Raw genomic sequence first — 19,037 nt, forward strand, 5'->3', positions numbered from 1 at the left:
TTAGCAGCCGACGGGAACTACACCGTTCCATGCCCATCATGCGTCCCACCATCAAGCACACCCCAGATCCCTATTGGACTTAGTCCTTCAAGTCCAAACCCCACAAACACAAGCATATAATTCCTATAATTTAGGAAATAGCAAGCAACCCAGTTTAACAGAACAGATAGACATAAAACTCGCAATATTCCCGTTTAAGCCAGGGATCTTCGCCCAGGCTAGTCCATCAGCCTCGCTTAAGCTACCCCACCTCGCCTAAGCGAGTGTCAATCAATGGTTGCACCACATTATCTCGCTCAAGCGAGCCCTTCTCGCCTGAGCGAGTCCTACCTTGGCTCAAAAACACACAGACCTCGTCTGAACAAGGATTTGACAAAAGAATGCACCAAACCACTTCACGACCTCGCTTAGGCGAGCCACTCTCGCCTAAGCGAAAGTATCTATCGCTTAGAACCAAAACTTCTCGCCTGGACGAGAAGTCGCGCTCAACATGCCCAGGTCTCGTCGCGACCTCGCTTAGGCGAGCCACTCTCGCCTAAGCGAGAGTACCTGTCGCTCAACACTGCCGCAAGGTCGCCTAAGCGAGCAACGCGGACCAAAACCCTGAATGAGCTTCTGCAACTCTCGCCTAGGCTAGAGTGACTCGCTTGGGCGAAACTTTCAGAGTTTCACCACTGTTCATGCACCCAAAACACCAAAAACATGCCAATTTACAATGCACTCATTCTCATTCATGCTATTTCATCAATCTAACCACAAGACAAGCTTTAAACCTGTTTGAATCCCCAAAACTACAGGTTTGGCCAAAAACAACAACAACAGTACTAAAACCCTCATCCAATTCATATAAAAACATTCAATCCACCAATTCTCAATTACAGTGCATATAATACCAAAATCATACCACATAGAATCCAATTGAGGCAAAAACACATAAACACAAGCAATATTGGAATACACATAAATTTAGCACCCCTAACCTGGAATTCTTGATTAAAAAGTGAGAAGAAAAGAATGCTTCTTCTCAAGCCTCCTCCCAATTCACCTCTTGTGCACCCAAAACTCACCACTCCCAATCCAATTTTCGTTCTTCTCTCAAAGCAAAAACAAACCACTGCAGAAACTCTTCTCTCCCCCTAGAATTTGCCTTTTATAGGTGCCTTAATGTTGGGTTAAAGAGCTGAAACCCTATTCAATGGTAATTACAAGGTGTTTTTCAGACCCTCTTGGTTGTCCCTTCTGCTAGGGTTCCCTCTACCTTATCACATTCACTCTAAGCTAAATTTGGCAAAAATAAAGGTTATTTTTTGTCTATTCAAGGTTTGAACCCATGACCCTCCACTCATATGGTCAAAGCACAACCACTATGCTAATTCAGATTTAGTAATAACCATTATAATCCTATGATTATAATATCACTCACCAAACACAAATATATTATCAAAATACAATTAAATCAAATAACACACAAAAGGCATACATAAGACTCGAACCCAAGTCCTCTCACATAATTAAGTACTCTCAACCATTTAAGCCAGTACTTTTCCACATCATACCAATTACCATTTAATGTCATAAAAGCCCCCTTCTCCCTCTTTTATTAATTAATTAATTAATTAATTGATTTCCACAGGTCTTACAACACGTGGCCACTCGAGGTTGTAACCTGGTGGTTTTGGAATTCCAGTGGAGTGTGTGAGATTGTGACTCGTACGGATGGGTTCCAGAAGATTGCCCTCCTCGGTGTTATTCGACGAGTTTGGTAGTCTTGGGATAAATAAGGACTGCGGTTCGTCTTAGGAAACTTCACTTGGTGTCGCGAATTGTGGTCGTGACAAATTTATTCATGCGTGTGGACTATTAGGTGGTGGCCTGTAGTCGGTGGGGCGAGTAGACACTCGTGGCAGCAAAGATCAATCAATGTAATCATCAAAGGGTGTAGAATCAAGAGACGTCCAACAAAAGTTTTGGAAGTTGAGGATTAAGGATTGGGGTTCTAACAAGGGTCATGGGTTTGAAATTGTACTTTTAATTTATATTGTATTTCATTTTTTTTAGCTCACTATATTTGTGTGTGTTTGGTGATGATCATGTAACTTGTTACATGAGAGCAGATGTTGATGCAGGTGAGTCTGTGGATTCTTAGAGTCGGAGAGGGGGCCAGCTTGGAACCTTTTCATGGATTTTACTTTTTTACAATTATTTTTAGGAAGTTGTAATCTGGATGTTTTAGTTGGTTTTAGTTATGTATGGACAAATTAAAGTGAGGTTTTAAACATTTTGGAGCATATAATAAAGTTTAAATTTCCCGCGTTTTGGGAAAGTAAATTATTAATAAATGTTGTTTATTAATATTTTTATAAATCTTAATTTTAAATAAGTAATTTCCGGTTAGGACGTTACACAAGGTCGGGAAGAAACCCGTCAAACATCGAAAAACTCTCAAGCTCAGCTTGGGGTCGAGAAGAAACCCGTCAAACATCGAAAAACCCTCATGCTCGGCTTAAGGTCGGGAAGAAACCCGTCAAACATCGAAAAACCCTCAGCTCGGCTTAGGGTAGGGAAGAAACTCGTCAAACATCAAAAAACACTCAAGCTCGGCTCAAGGTCGGGAAGAAACCCGTCAAACATAAAAAACCCTCAAGCTCAGCTTAGGGGTTGGAAGAAACCCGTCAAACATCGAAAAATCCTAAAGCTCAACTCAGGGTCGGGAAGAAACCCGTCAAACATTGAAAAACCTTCAAGCTCGGCTCAGGGTCGGGAAGAAACCCATCAAACATAAAAAACCCTCTAACTCGGCTCAGGATCGAGAAGAAACCCGTCAAACACCAAAGAACCCTCTAACTCGGCTCAGGGTTTGGAAGAAACCCGTCAAACATCGAAAAACCCTCAAGCTCGGTACAGGGTCGGGAAGAAACCCGTCAAACATCGAAAAACCCTCAAGCTCGGTACAGGGTCGGGAAGAAACCCGTCAAACATTGAAAAACCCTCGAGCTCGGTACAGGGTCGGTCGGGATGAAATCTGTTAAACATCGAAATATACCCACATCAGAAACTACTAGGGTTAAGATGACCATGTATCCTAGAAAGGTGAACGACATTTCGACATAGGGTTAAAATACCCACGTTAGAAACATTTCGGGTAAAGATGACCTTGCAAAGGTGAGTGTCATTTCGACTGAGGGTTAAGATACCCATGTCAGAAACATCTGGGGTAACGATGACCTTGCAAAGGTGAGCGTCATTTCGATAGATCGTTTACCATTAGAAGTGAAATTGGTTTTTAAGTGGTTACAGTTAAGAGGTGTGTAAAGATAAAAAAGGCAATCTATTTTCCTTTATTTATTGGATTGCTTCCAATTTTTGCATATGAATGCAAGTGAAATTCAATCTTACTGATAGAAAATGGACCAGTAAAACAGCATTTGTGTGATTTCTTGTTTGGTTTTTGTTATCTTCAATATTGAATATTTAGTGTAACATTGAGAAGAATTATAGATAAATTGACACTCCCATTTTTCACTATAATTTTTCACTATAAAATTAGTCCCATTGTTCACTATAATATTGTATATTGAACAAACTTATGGGATGTTTACTTCTAAGAACTAGATTTATTAGCATATTGTAAAAGAGATGGTTGTTTAAGAGAATTTATTACTTTTTTAAAAGAAATACTTTAATAAAAGCTTCTTTGATGTCAAAATAGTATAAGATAAATAGTGTTGATCAGAAGTTAGTCTATGGCAGTAAGATAAATACTGCAAAATCCATTCTGTTATAATTTCAACCTTGAGCTAATCCCAACCTGAATAATTAATTAAGTTTAAAAAATAAATGCTTGATCTTTGATTTATCACTTGACAGACACTACACTTCTATTCAACTTTCACTGACAAATCATACATTGAGAAAATTGTGCACAATGGAACTTTACAGAACCACACATCATTGTAAATGAAATGTGTTTTGTGACAACAGAGCAAGTTGGACGGTTTCTATTTTAATAAAAGAGCAGTTTCAGTTATCCCACAATTTTAATAGAAGTTCAGTTTTTTTTAACTGGAGTGTATAATAGTTCAGTTCAGATTTTGTTATAATTGGTTCAATGATTTTAGTTTAATTTAGTATAGTTAATTCATAGTTTAGTACAATATAATTAACTTTGCCCAGTCCTACTCCTTAGAACACCTCATTCATACAACAAACATATCACCATCACCATCACCATTCTATAGAATAATAATTTCTCAATCGATTCTCCTTACTTCAAATCACACTTCAATATAAAAATTAACAGACTCCCTTAATAATCCCAATCACTCACTTAACGAGCTGCCTTTTGGAATGTACTTGCTCACTAACTAATTGGCTCGCTCAACAAGTAGAGCACTGGAACAAAATGCAGATAAATGCGTCTAGTGAGAGTAGACTTGTCCAACAACCAATTCTTCCTTTATTCTCTATCAAATTTGAATTTGGCTTTCACTCAATGAGAGTTAGCTCGGCCAACGAGCAAACATCCCTAACTCTCTGTCAAACACATATTTGATGGGCTTTTTTGTATTTGGGGTCCTTTTCACGGCTTATTTGTAAAATTGGGTCGTTCGAAATTTTTTTTGCGAAATAGGGTTAAGTCGTTATGGGGGAGGACGACATTAAAGGTGAAGTCGTCCTCCCTCGGACCGGTTTCATTTTTTTTAAAAAAAGTGATGTCGTCAGGTGCGATAATGGTTTTCCTGCAAATTTGAAGTCATAGTCGCTGCTGCGAAAACACATACCACTATCGTTCACCCCTCGCACTAGCAGCTGGATTGTGAAGACGAAACTGTGCCTTGATTGTGTACTCCATCATCTCAAACCCAGGGAAGAAGAAGCATTGCCTTATCATTGGATAACTCGCAAGCACCAGAACCAAGAATGCAAGAACAAAAAGGAGAAAGTTTGATTGCAATTATTAGGGATTTGCAATTTCAAAATTGGGGATTTATCCCAAATTAGGGTTCCTAAATTTAAAATAGAATGCACCGATTTAGAATTAAACTAGCAGCACGAAAAACATACAATTGGTAAGAAAAAAAAAAACTAAAAGGGAAATCGGTCTTCGTCATTACGACTCCAATCTCAAATTTGCAGAAACCGTACTCTCACTTGACGACATCGCTTTTTTTTTTTTTAAAAAAAATGAAACCGGTTTGGGGGAGGACGACTTCAACTTTAATGTCGTCCGACTTAATCCTGTTTTGTAAAAAAAAATTCAAACAACCCAATTTTACAATTAAGTGGTCAAAAGCACCCAAAAATACAAAAATCCCCATATTTGACACTCACTCATTGAGAGCTTGACTCACTCAACAAGTTCGCATAAACCAAACACAAAAATGTTGCAACACAAATCGAAACTATAGAAGAGAAGAACAAACTCAAAACAAAACAATTGGTGAAAAAACTTAATTCAAATTGTTTTATCTTGATCCCATAAATTGATACCCAGATTATAGTTTTCCATTATTCAATATCAAAAACACATCAAAAGAAGGAAGATGAATAGACAAAAATGAAATAAGAGAGAAAAGGAGAAAAAAACTAAAATTCTTGAAAATTAGGCCCATGATTCTTTTATCTTGTTTTGAGCCTATTTGATTTCTATTGTCTTTGAAAATTAACTTACATATAGGCTTTGAAAATTGAAATGTTGCCTATTTGATTTCTATTGTCTTGTACTTTGTGAATTGATTGTTAAAGTGGTATTTTGTAATTGTTGATTTGGTTGACCGAATGAAAATTGAATAAATAAGTGCATCTGTATTAAATTGGATAATTTGATCTCTTAGTTATGAAATTGAGTTTTAAATGGTGGAACCTTTAATGAGCCATTTTGATCAAATAGATTTTTCTTATAACTATAAAGAGAAGAAAACTCTAATTTGCACTTGCTATCTGTGATGTCAATTTTCGTGAAATTAAAATTTAAATTAGGAATAAATTGACTGTTGATTTAATTATCAAATACAAATTGGATTAAAAGATATTGAGATTTAATTCGTGTAATCGGTTTAGTTCAGTTAATTGAATCGATTAATTGTTCAAATTAGGATCGAATATGTATAAAACTATGATTTTCGGATTGTTTTATTCTTTGAAATTGTGGATTGACCTGTTTTATGTTTCTTGATTTTTCTTTTGATATCTAAATGTGCTTTTCAATTTTCTTTTAGTGTTTTAAAATCTAAATCCTCAATTTTAATTTAATCCTAAAAATTGAATAGATTTGAATATATGTCTTTTGAGAATTGATCTAGGCTATATGTATTGTAAAATATATAGAATTTGTTTTTTTTTTCATTTCATTTCACAATAAATATCTGTACATTAGTGAACAATAAGACTTATTTAGAACTTGGTCGAAAGCTAGATTTTGTAAGACAAAATATCAAAATATTGGGTCATATCATTCTTCATCTATATATGGCCAGGTATAAATGACTGTTATGATAATGTCTCATAACATATTTTTTGGTCTGTGTGTGCGAGATCAAATTAACTTTTAAATGATATTTGGTGTCTTGAAATATGTATCTCTATATACTTGTTGGTGTCCCTTATGGTTAAAGAGTTAAATTTACTACTAAGGTGGCTCAAGATTGGGATTTTAATACTTGTACTTGGAATATTTCTCCATCTCTTTCCGATATTTCTGGTTTGAAAAATTTGGAAAATATTGTTTTGACCGAAATCGTTGATGTCCCTAATTGGTTGGAAAAGAAATTTATTTCGTCCCTTATATTGTTGGGTAAGTAATCTTTGTTAATTTGTGAATATAATATATCATTTTAACACATAACAATATATTTATTTTCTTCTCATGTCATTAGCAGCTACTTATAGTTTCTTGAGGGAGAACCTTGTTATATGGTTTTGCTCTTTGCACCGCCCTTCCCTAACCATCTTAGACAAGTGATAGATTGGTAAGAACCCCAATGTCAATCTTATGAATATTTTTGTTATATAAAAGTATCCTAACACATTCCCTTTATCATAGTTCAATTGTTCACTGGTGCAAAATTGGGCTTTTAACTCGTCTTATATGTCTCGGTTATCCAAGAACCGAAGCATATATTGACGTGATGACATTTTTGCAATTCCCGCGAAGTCCATAAAGTTTGATAGGATAACATGTACCAAATTTATAATTCAGATGTACAATAGTATTGATTAGGATATTGACCGGTTGTTACAAAAGACTTTTAAATGTATGTGAATTGTGGATGTCTTTGGGATTCATAAAATGTATTGTCTATTTTCTGTTCTAGTTTATTTGTTTGAAAATATGCAGGTTTAAAAATGTGGGAATCAAGAAAAATAGAAAATTTATTTTAAAAAAAATAAAGGATATTGCCCAGTTGGAGTTACAACCGAAATAGAAAGGAGCATATGGCCTCGGTTCAAACTACAACCGAGGCCAAAAAGCACACTATATGGCTTCAAGTCATACTACAACTGAAGCTAAAAGCTATTCGCATTTTAAAATAAAATTTTAAATTATGGACTATATGGCTTCGGTTGCCATAAGAACCGAGGCAAAATGGTGTGTTTCTGCTTCGGTTCACACTCGAGGCTAAAAGTCATCTTTTTTACCTCGTCCTAATATGTCTCGGTTCTGAAAACGAAACAAAATGTCAAAAATAACTGTGGCCAAATCTCCTTCCTGCATTGGTGTTCTCAAAACGCTTTAAAAGGAATTTTATATATGAAATTAAATAAAGAATGTGAGATCAAATATTCATATATTCATAATAGATGTTTGTAGGGATGGCAAAACGGGCCAGCCCAACCCATTTTGGTCTGGTCCGTACGTGGCCTGTCAAAAACGATCGGGTCGGGCTGGCCCGTCAAATAGAAATGGACCAATATTAATCATAACTCGTCCTGAATAGGACGGCTAACGGGCCGGACTCGCCCGTCCAATTTTTTTTTTCTTTTTTTTTTTAAAAGTTTTTTAATTTGTTTTCAAAATTTTTTAATTTTTTAATTTTATAAATTTGTTTATATATACATACAAATTATTATTAAAGTCATATTTAATCAAATAAAATACTTTTTAAACTTTTAATTGATTAGTTAATGTTTTTAATTAGATAAATTAAAATAGTTATTAAATTTACATATTAAATTATTCAATTATAACTAATAATTCAAACTTAATTTGTAGGCGTTAATGATTTAAATTACAATACTATTATATATTTATACATTTAAAATATATAATATAAAAAATTAATCTTTTAATTTAATTTAATTTTTTTTTTTAAAAACGGTCAATAGGTTAGGACGGACTGGTCAGTACTTTGGCTTGTCAAGTTGACAGGCTGGACGGGATGGGTCAAAACGGGCTGACGGGTTGAAATCTTCAACCCAACCCATTCCTTTTAACACAGACTAACGGGTTGGTCCGTTGTACCCAATCTGTTTTGCCACCGTATGTGTTTGAGGAGTAAATATTCATAGTTTTCTAACTTATACAATGAAAAGGCATAAAATGTATTGGAATAGGATAATCAATAGTTCAAAGTTTATCAATTTTGGACCAATTTCATTTTCTTCCCTTCGTCTTCATCTACTTATTTCTTGTAACTCGTTAAATGGATTCGAATACAATAATCAAAAGCTTAAGGTCTTTATGGACCAGTTTCATTTTCTTCTTTCCAACGTTTTCCAACGTCTAATATCTGTCATTTTCTAACCCATAAAATCAATTTAAATAGGACAATTAACAGGTCTTTGAACCATTTTCATATTTTGAAAGTTTCTGGCATGCTTAATTTTTCTAACCCATAAAATATTCTATAAGAACAATGGCTATTGTTTTATGCACTCCCATATTTTCTTGTTGCACCTCCATAAATTTTGAAATACAAATTAACCCTTAATTAAATAAATAAAAATTGTGTTTTTTATTTTTTAAAATAAGTTTCAGATTGTCCAATCCATGAATATTTCAAATTGCACAAATTGAAACAAAAAAAAATTATATTTTTATATTCTAGATTATATAATTCAAAATATTAAATTAATATATTAAATTATACATTTTAAAATATAAGTTTTATTATATATTTCATATTACACAATTTAAAATTTAAATTGTATTTTGAATTATACAATCTATTATCTAAATATTGCAATCCATTCAAAATTATACTTCAAAGTTACAAATATGATACGGCATGTTAGATATAATAAATATCTGATACATCGATACATTTATTTTGAAAATAATTAGACAAGATACGTGATAATATTCAATAATTCTTAAAATATGATAAATATATTATTTTTATTGTATAAATCTAAATTAAAATTATATCCATATATATATATATATATATATATATATTAAAATTATAAATTAATAATATTATAAAAGTACTATTATTTTATAAATTAGATATCTTATTAATAAATATCAGTATAATATTATAGAGTGTTAGTTACGGACATGTGATCCAAATAGTTAAAAGTATAAAATTTTATATTGTGAATGATATAAAATGTAAAGAGGTTGAATTCATAACCTCCAAACACATTTTACAATGTGGAATGTAAAATTTTTCATTTCATTACATTCCCTAATTACAGTGTTGTTCATTTAAACACTTGGTTTTTAAACTCTCATTTGTCAGCTTTTGTCTGATAGTGGCGCGCGATTTGAGTTCAAATTTGATAATTTTTATGAATAATTTTTAGTTTTTAAAATAATTTTTAATTTAGTCAATATAATTTTTTTTTGTCTTTAGATTTGATAGATATTTAATACTTTTTGTAATGGTCACACATTCTAAAATTCCAATTCTACACAACTCTTGCTTTGAAACAATGTACACATCATGTGAGCTAAGTGTACTTTTCATTCATCTCCATAGTTTTCTGCCTTCCAAATTAAGTTAGAAAAAAAATGAGAAAACAACAACACTTATGTCCACATCGATCAATACATGATGAGCTATTTTTTGTTTTATATATTTGTTGCTGCCTATTGGTCTCTTGGCAAGCGTACCAAAAGTCAACTGTAGTATAATGATTTGTAGTAAGAGTGTCCCACGAGGAACGAATTCAGTTAAAATAATTAATTATCTAGATCAACATATATATACAGAAATTTTAATTTGATAGATCATTGACGTTTAAACTAATTTGCATAAACAAATACAGTAAAAGCAGAAAATTAGATAAAAATTCAGTAAAAGAAACTGGGATTGAATTTCATCTATCTCCCTTGTCTGTAATCTGAATGAATATAATATATAACATCTGAAAATACCAATATTGATGCACACTCAAAAATCATTTATACCGATCCCTCGCGTATAAAATTCATAAGATTAGTTCCCTGAATATTGATTCCTCACATATTCAACAAACTATTCAGCATTACGGTCAAGTGTTAAAAGCAATTGATATATTGAGATCTATTCCTAGCATCACAGTATATCAAGTATCATTGTTCAAATCAAATTTTCAAAAATACCTTCCGGTCAGATCTAAAAATCAAAATCAAAACATCTATTGATCAGATAAAAGTAAGCATTAAGAGCAGAACAATAATACCAATAATACCATCAGGTTGCATGTGTGTTGATTCAGTAGGATTCAAATAAGTCTTCAATTGGGAGCAATCAAATCTGCCTGCAATTGTTCCACATGGATTCTTGATCAAACTGCATGTAGTCATATCTGCACCCTGCTATGATCAACATTAGAATTAGCATGAAATCCAACATCATCAAACAATTCAAAAAAGTCATTATAGTTGCATCAACAACATTAATATGCTTCATTTACAACAGATCAAACAAGTATTTTGTAACAAGAAGATTCAGCGAAACCAAATTAAAAATATAAAAATAAAAACTAAACGGACTAAGCAAAAAAGGAAAACTTGAAAAAGTATCAATGTCTAATTAAGAGTGGTGGTCAAATTTTGTGTTGTGTTAATCATCTTATTGCAAATCTGGGACTGAATCTTGATTTAAAATGTCCATTGGACTCCAATCTTTTAAATTTGGCTTTAACTTCATTGTCAAAGACAGAACAGAAAACACATAGATGAGTGATAACACTCATTTATTGCAATCTAACCTTCATCACCATGTAATAATAACTTTTCAATGACCATTTCTTTGAGATTCAAGTGCACCTTAACCTCACATAGTTGAAACATGTGAGCAAACTCATTACCATCTAATTTACTTTAAACTAAGCAATAAATTTTACAGAACTTAGAAAGAAGATAGTGTACCAACTGGCTAACAAAAAATTTTTCTTCTTAACAAATTCGCTAAATTGTAACTTTCAAGTAGAAGATCAAATGGCTTCCTATGTAACATAGGCATGATATGGAATGCAAGAGAAATAAGCAATCCCCCACTTCACACTAATATGAAAATAGACATTTTTTTATGTGATTAACATTGGTAGTAGCTTCCTTACAAGAGTTTTTTCATAATGCACTAAACAAGTGTAGTCTCCTTGTCTTTAATGGTGGATCCATCAGTTGTTTCAGTGTAAAGTTTCATCACAAGTTCTTTAATCTGTTTCCAACAGCAGTCTATTGCTGCAACATGTTCACAGAAATATTGATCAACACATTGATTCACAGAAACAATTTGCAAACAGGTTTCTTCACAAATCATAATTCACAACAATGTTCCTTCCACACAAGATCTCAACCTGTCCATAAAATTTATCACAAGTAAAAGAGGGAAAGTGCATAGCTATAGATATTTATAAAATACCTTCCACATTGGTTGTGGTAAAACAACTAAAAAATTTTGTTTGTTTGTTAATAAATAGTGATGTGTACAATAATCAAGTTACAAATATGTCACACTCAATAAAAAAGGAATGGATAAAGTAAAAGATGTCCAAGATCAAAATGGTTCATAATTTCCTTCAAATGATGCACACTGAATTAAATGCTGTAATTGCAGCACTTGACTGTTGATGCCACTACCATTGCAAAAGGATTATTTAATCTATGCATTAAAGAAGAGTTCTTCTGGATTTGACCACTGAATTCTAGAATCGAGTGATTATTTCTTGCAGTGATGTTGTTGAAGTAAAATTAAGGTTGTTACTACCTTTCTGCAGACTTTTATTGCTAAAGGTTTTATATAATATCAAATTAAAATAGAAAGTGAAATACACAAAGCAATTATGATAAATTTTCTGTGAACAAACTTGCACCACAAAACAAGCAATATGTTCATTTGTCTATCAAATAAATCATGAATAAAAAGTAACTTTTGCAGAAGAAATAAATCAGCAGCAGATCTATGGGACTTACAGCAATGTGAAAGCCTTGCATACAACAAGATACCCCCATTGAGTGACCAACAATTTTCCATCCCTTGACTGGCATTGAGCTCTTATGTACTCCATCTAATGGTTGAATGTACGAAACCAACAATTAAAAAACAGATTTATTGATATCATTCAATTTTTTAAGCCAATATTTAGTGGAACAGACAAATAAAGTACACCTAAGAAGTAAAGGAAGAGATAAAAGTAGAACTCTTGCCAAATTGAAAATAAAACATCACAAAGGAATGTCACCTCACCGCTGCAGGTACATCGTTGATTGATTACTTCAGAAGTGCATCTCATTTATTACTTCTGATAAATACAGATGACTCGATCATACCTTATAAAAATAAGTAGATAAAATTTAAGCACTTTTCTTAAAATATCTTATAAATACAAATATTTTAAGATAGAATTGAAAAATTAATATACCTCTCTTTTCATTATGTTATCTCAAATGCTCATTCAAATGATTTCAGAACTTGGCTTACAACCAAGACAAGTTGCAATATGTAAATCTTATTTTCAAACTCATGGTTGTATGTAAATCTTATTCCAAATGGAACAAATACCATTCCACGGTGAACTATAGGGATGATACCATCAGAACCAGTAAATAATGTACTGAAAATTTAAGAAAATAAACTCTTTCATTCAAATCAAGGAATTGAGAATTATAAGAAATTACAATCAGAAAGAGGATGTTATTACATTGTAGTCTCTTCTTGACCACCTTGGTATCGAGTGCTGGAGATAGGGGTGGCAAAACGGGCTGGGCCCAACGGGCCAGCCCGTCAGCCCGTGCTAAAAGGAACGGGCTGGGTTGAAGATTTCAACCCGTCAGCCCGTTCTGGCCCGTCCCGTCCAGCCCGTCAACTTGACGGGCCAAAGTACGGGCTGGTCCGTCCTGGCCCGTTGGCCCGTTTTAAAAGAATAAAATAAAATAAAAATAATTAAAAAGATTAACTTTTTAGATTATATATTTTAAATGTAGAAATATATAATAGTATTGTAATTTAAATCATCAACACCTACAAATTAAGTTTGAATTATTAGTTATAATTGAATAATTTAATATGTAAATTTAATAATTGTTTTAACTTATCTAATTAAAAACATTAACTAATCAATTAAAATTTAAAATAATATTTTATTTGATTAAATATGACTTTAATAATAATTTATGTGTATATATAAACAAATTTAAAAAATAAAACAAATTAAAAAATTTGAAAACTAATTAAAAAAATTAAAAAAAAAAAAAACTAGACGGGCCAGCCCGGCCCGGCCCGTTAGCCCGTCCTATACGGGACGGGTTGTGATTATTGGCCCGTTTCTATTTGACGGGCAGACCCGTCCCGGCCCGTTTTTTGACGAGCCACATAAGGGTCGGGCCAAAACGGGCCGGGCTGGCCCGTTTGCCACCCCTAGCTGGAGATAATTCCAGCAGGTTCGCCGGCAAGCTTTTGTGTTTTATATAGACACACAGTAGCATCAAGAAAAGCCTAAAATTGAGAATCCATCATTCCACATGTTATCTACAATTATGAGGAGCATCAGACAAAGTAGAAGTAGGAATAAAGGTGGAATTTAGTTTGGGAAGCATTGAGATACTCGCTCACTCTTTTAACCCTTAAGAGAGAAATCTACCCTGATGCACTTGTGTTTCCTCAAATCTGGTGACTGTTTCTGAATTGGAGAGAAGACAAGAAAATTCTAAGAGGCTACACAAAAAATTGGGTCGGAGAAGAAGAGTAACTACTTATTAAATATAACACCAATAGCATAGGAAATAATGAAAAAACTAATGATGGATATAACCCTTATATATTACCTAAGCAGCAGTAGAAAGAAATTTAGAACTTACCATGACCTAGTCTCCATTCTAAATAGAAGGAATGTTGGTGCAGAACATGCAACAAATATATTACCCTTATCTTAACTATGTAAACTTCAATTCTCATACTATCACTCTCATTTACCAAGACATCTAGGTAACCACAATATCTCAAAGAAGCATTTTATTCTGTAGTAATAGTAGAAGTGTCTTTAACATTTTACTGGCTTAGAATCATAGTAATATCACATCAATATTAACCTCAACAACTTGTTCTAAACAACCAAATGAAAAAGTGATTGTAAACGAAAGAAAGAGATAAAGAGAAAGTGAGAGGGAACCTAGTGATGGGACCATGAGGCTTGACTTTAACAACTCCTCTTACATTGGCCAAATTCTCAATATCACCCAACGCCTGCCTTGCGAATCTTTCCATCCACTGCTTCGTTCTTCTTCTGCTGTTTTTCTCCCCTTATTACTGCCTCACCTAGGAAATCACAACAAAACGACTTGCGAACCACCACACACGATCCCCTCTCATCTCTTAGCTGATTTGAAATGGCTCTGCAATGATTAAATTATAATATTTACATTTGGTTTTAGAAAGGCATTCTCCATTTCAATACTCAACCAATTACTAACTTACGTAACTAAAATTCATAGAAAGAAGTTATTAGAATTATGTACCTTCTAGTCTTTGAGCCACCTTTTGCACTTCGATATATTCCCTTCAACCATTACAAGCAGATAGTATATCAATTTGTTCAAGAATTTACTAGAACAGAACAATTACACTACCTCAATCAAATACAAACACAGTACTAGAAAACCTTCGCACAGGCTAAATGAAGGGAAATAGAGCAAACCAAATACATATCTTCTATAGGAACCAAAATGAAACACATGTGATTTTTCAAATTATCGAAGATAGGTTAAGTTCAAGTACCAACTTCACTACAATTCCTAATTTGATGTGAGAGCTGAGTAGTGGCGAAGAGTGAAATCTAACAACGAAGAGTGGAGAAGCACGAGAGAGAATCCGAGCAGGGGCAAGCACATTGCAGTTCGAACCCTAGGTGAGGCGCACAAGGAGGTGGCGTGCGGTGGAGGAATGGCCAACAACTAATGCATGGCGGTTCTGTAAACGTTGATGCATTTGTTGTGCGGAGTAGAAAAACATCTCCACATTTTATTTAGGTGTTGTGTTCTGATTGTCGAGAAGAAGAAGAACTTGAAATTTAGAGAGAAGAAACAATAAAAGTCTGGGAGGGAAAGCTGGAAAAAGTGAGGGAAAGAGTGAAACGTGAAATATGTAGTATAAGCAGTGGAGGAGGTCATAAACCTCTGAAGAAAAACATTAAAACCCCTGTTATTATTTGTTATTGTTATTTTTTTACGGAACCTATCAAAACTACCATAAGTTATGTTTATTTATGGAGATTTTCGTAACCTCTATTAAATATATATTTTTTTCTAGTGTTATAGGCAATTCACTCTCCATTATTACGGAAATAGGCAGTTTTTAAAAAAATTATAGAAATGGGCAAATCGTTCTGGAGGAGCACGTTTTCGTATGAAGAAATCGTGTAGCCCCCAAACATTTTTTGTGGTCAACGTGAGTCAGCAGGCGAAATCGATTACATGCGTAATTTTTTGAAAAAAAACGTGAACAAACATTTTACTAGATAGGAAACCAATGACATATGATATAGTTGAATATGAAACTAAAAACAATGATAATAATGAAAAAAAAACATTACAATTAATTAAAGTACTAACATAATAATGTCAATGTGAAAGTGCATTAAACAAATACAAAGTTTTTGAATGAAATAAACATCAAAATGCATCTAAGAAGGAGGAAATTGGCGCCGCACATAAGCCATGTCTTCTTCAAGTTGACCAACCTGAGCATCAATACTATCAAATCTTGAACCAATAAAAGCTTGGAGATCGCGGATTTCGTGGATAATATCATTAAGCATAGCAGCAGATGCATCTTGGGCAGGCTGCGGCGGTGGAAATGGTGTGCGGTCATCATGAATAGGTGCATCCTGCATATCACGTTTATGAATCCATTCACCATTTTGGTCTTTTACAAAACCAAAGGAATGAATAACTTCAGCACCAATTGGACCTGTTCTCCAATTAACCTCCTCAAATGGTTCATCTTCTAGAGGAACATTAAACTTAATTAAAATGTCAGTAATGTGATTTGCATATGGTAAATGGACATTGTCTCTTAATGCTATTTTCATGCGATATCTAACCAGATGACCCTAGTTAAGCTGCCTTCCGGTCAGCATTGCCCACATTAAGATAATGTCTTCTTCAGTAGCTTGGACAAGGTTAGCTGATCGGGGCACCAGGCATCGACATAAGATGTAGTGCAGGATACATGTTTCCACTTTCATTTGGCCTGCCAGTAATCTTCCTCCAATATTTACATTGTCACGACAAATCATTACTTTTGCATTGTGACTCGAATAATCATCTCTCCATTCTTCCACCATGTTTCCCTCAAAACAGACCCCTTGAGTGCCCAACTGGGTTATACTATAAAACATATTTATATCCATTCTAATCTTGACATGCTTAACTTCACTAAGAATAACTCCTTCATTAGTAATTTGTAAGTTAGAATAAAATACTCTAACTAACTCCGGATAATAACATTGACGATTAGTCAAAAAAGGTAATAATCCTAAGTTGTGCAGTATATCATAGCACTCAAAGTTTTGCTCAGCAATAAAATCATCAGGATATCTAGGTTGAATAATATCTCTATCGGAAAATTTTGAAGTATACCTTTCATATTGTGCTACGAAAGAGAAGAGTCTTTGTGGCTGTGAAGGTGCAATTATTTCTTCAGCTTCGTTGACGGCGGCACCACGGCGGCGGCAAGCACCGGTTTGAGTCTTGTGTTTCCTTGAAGATTCAGCCATTTTTGGGTGTTTCTGAAGATTTTAATCGGTGGGTTTTGTAGAGAATTGAAAATGAGAAAGATTGCAACGAACGAGAGGTGATTTGGTTAAGAAATGAAGGCACAATGGTGAAAACACAGAGGACGGAAAGGGGGCGCGAGTTGGATTTTTGGTGTGCAGCGGCGGAGAGAGAAAATGTTGTATTTATAGTGGAAGACGAGGTGTAATCGATTACAGGGTTTCTGTAATTGATTACCACGTTAAAAATAATTTTTCAGGGGCTCCTGATAGAGGTGTAATCGATTACAGGGTTTCGGTAATCGATTACCAAGGTAGAAATTATTTTCCAATGGCTCCTGTTTGAGGTATAATCGATTATAGGGTTTATGTAATTGATTACCAAGGCAGAAATTATTTTCCAGGGGCTCCTGTTAGTTCGTTAATCGATTATAGGATTTCGGTAATCGATTACGAAGGTAGAAATTATTTTCCAGGGCTCGTGGTAGTTCGTTAATCGATTACCGGGTTTCTGTAATCGATTACGAAGCTAGAAATAATTTTCCAGGGGCTCCTATAAGTTCGTAATCGATTACATTGTTTTTGTAATCGATTACGAAGCAATAAATTATTTTCGAAGGGCTCTTGTTAGTTCGTTAATCGGTTACAACGCTTTTGTAATCGGTTACCAAGTTAGGATTTATATTCCAGGGGGCTCCTGTTAGTTCAGTAATCGATTACAGGCTTTGGTAATCGATTACATTTTACAATTTTAGACTTGTGTAATCGATTATTTAATCGATTAAGGTCACACGTAATCGATTAACTTACTCTGTAATCGATTACCTTCGCATCAGATGTCCAAATTTTTTTAATGGTAATCGATTACACTTTGATGGTAATCGATTACAGTACGCATTTTTGCACCAAATTAATTGTGGTGATGGATAATATGATCCATATAATTGATTACAGCATAACATTTATTTTTATAGCATTTCTATTCCATTAATAAAAAAGTTTAAAATATTCCACTAGTTAAAGAAAAATAAAATGATTAAAAAGTTGCACATAACTTAAAATGGAAAGCAAAGAAAAAAAAAACTAAATGAATTATGACAACCATCTGTATCTTCTTCTCCCCTAGTGATCCACACACCATCCAGAATTGATATCTTCGTATTCTTCGGCAGGTGTTGGTGGTCTGATGTCTCTAGTTTGGATGAAAAGCTCGATATAGGAAGAGATACGCGGTTTTTTGACAGATTGGTCTAGACTGTGTACGTGTTTCCAACGACTGATCATCTGTGACACATCAAAGTCACTTTTGATTTCCGCGGTGTCATGAAATAGTCACCTGTTGCGTATTGTTGAAGGGCGACGATAGCAATTTGTTTGACAACTCTACGATCACCACACTTGACTAATTGAGTTACGATTTCTAATAATTCATTGTAGGTGCAATCATGTCTGATGGAGAAGGTTTTCGTGGCATCCGAACCAAACTCAAGACCAAAACCAGATCGACTCTCTGTGATACCAGCACCCCTTAAAGGTCCACCATAATAAAGAATAATTGGTGAAGTTGGGACAGAGTTTGAAGATGATGATGATGGGGTGTTTGTAGTTAAAAGAGAAAGGATTTCTTCAGGTGATCTTGTGAAGGTGCATACAATTCAATCATTGTGTTGAAAGGGAAGAAGACTTACATTGCAACATTTGAAAAACATGTTCATTTGTCTTTAATTCAAATGCATCATAGACAATATTTCCTTCAGAAGTCATGGTGGGTCGTCTGAAGTATAGGTTGTTTATGGATGTGTTTGATTGGCATGGAATGGCTGCACAAACTCTTTGGTTGAGCATGTTGTATGTGCAGTTGTATGGAATGCAAAATATCTGGGGACTCTGACATA

This window comes from Vigna unguiculata, chromosome 4 (assembly GCF_037176805.1).
Source record: "Vigna unguiculata cultivar grain cowpea cultivar isolate G323 ecotype 2 chromosome 4, ASM3717680v1, whole genome shotgun sequence".
NCBI lineage: Eukaryota > Viridiplantae > Streptophyta > Magnoliopsida > Fabales > Fabaceae > Vigna > Vigna unguiculata.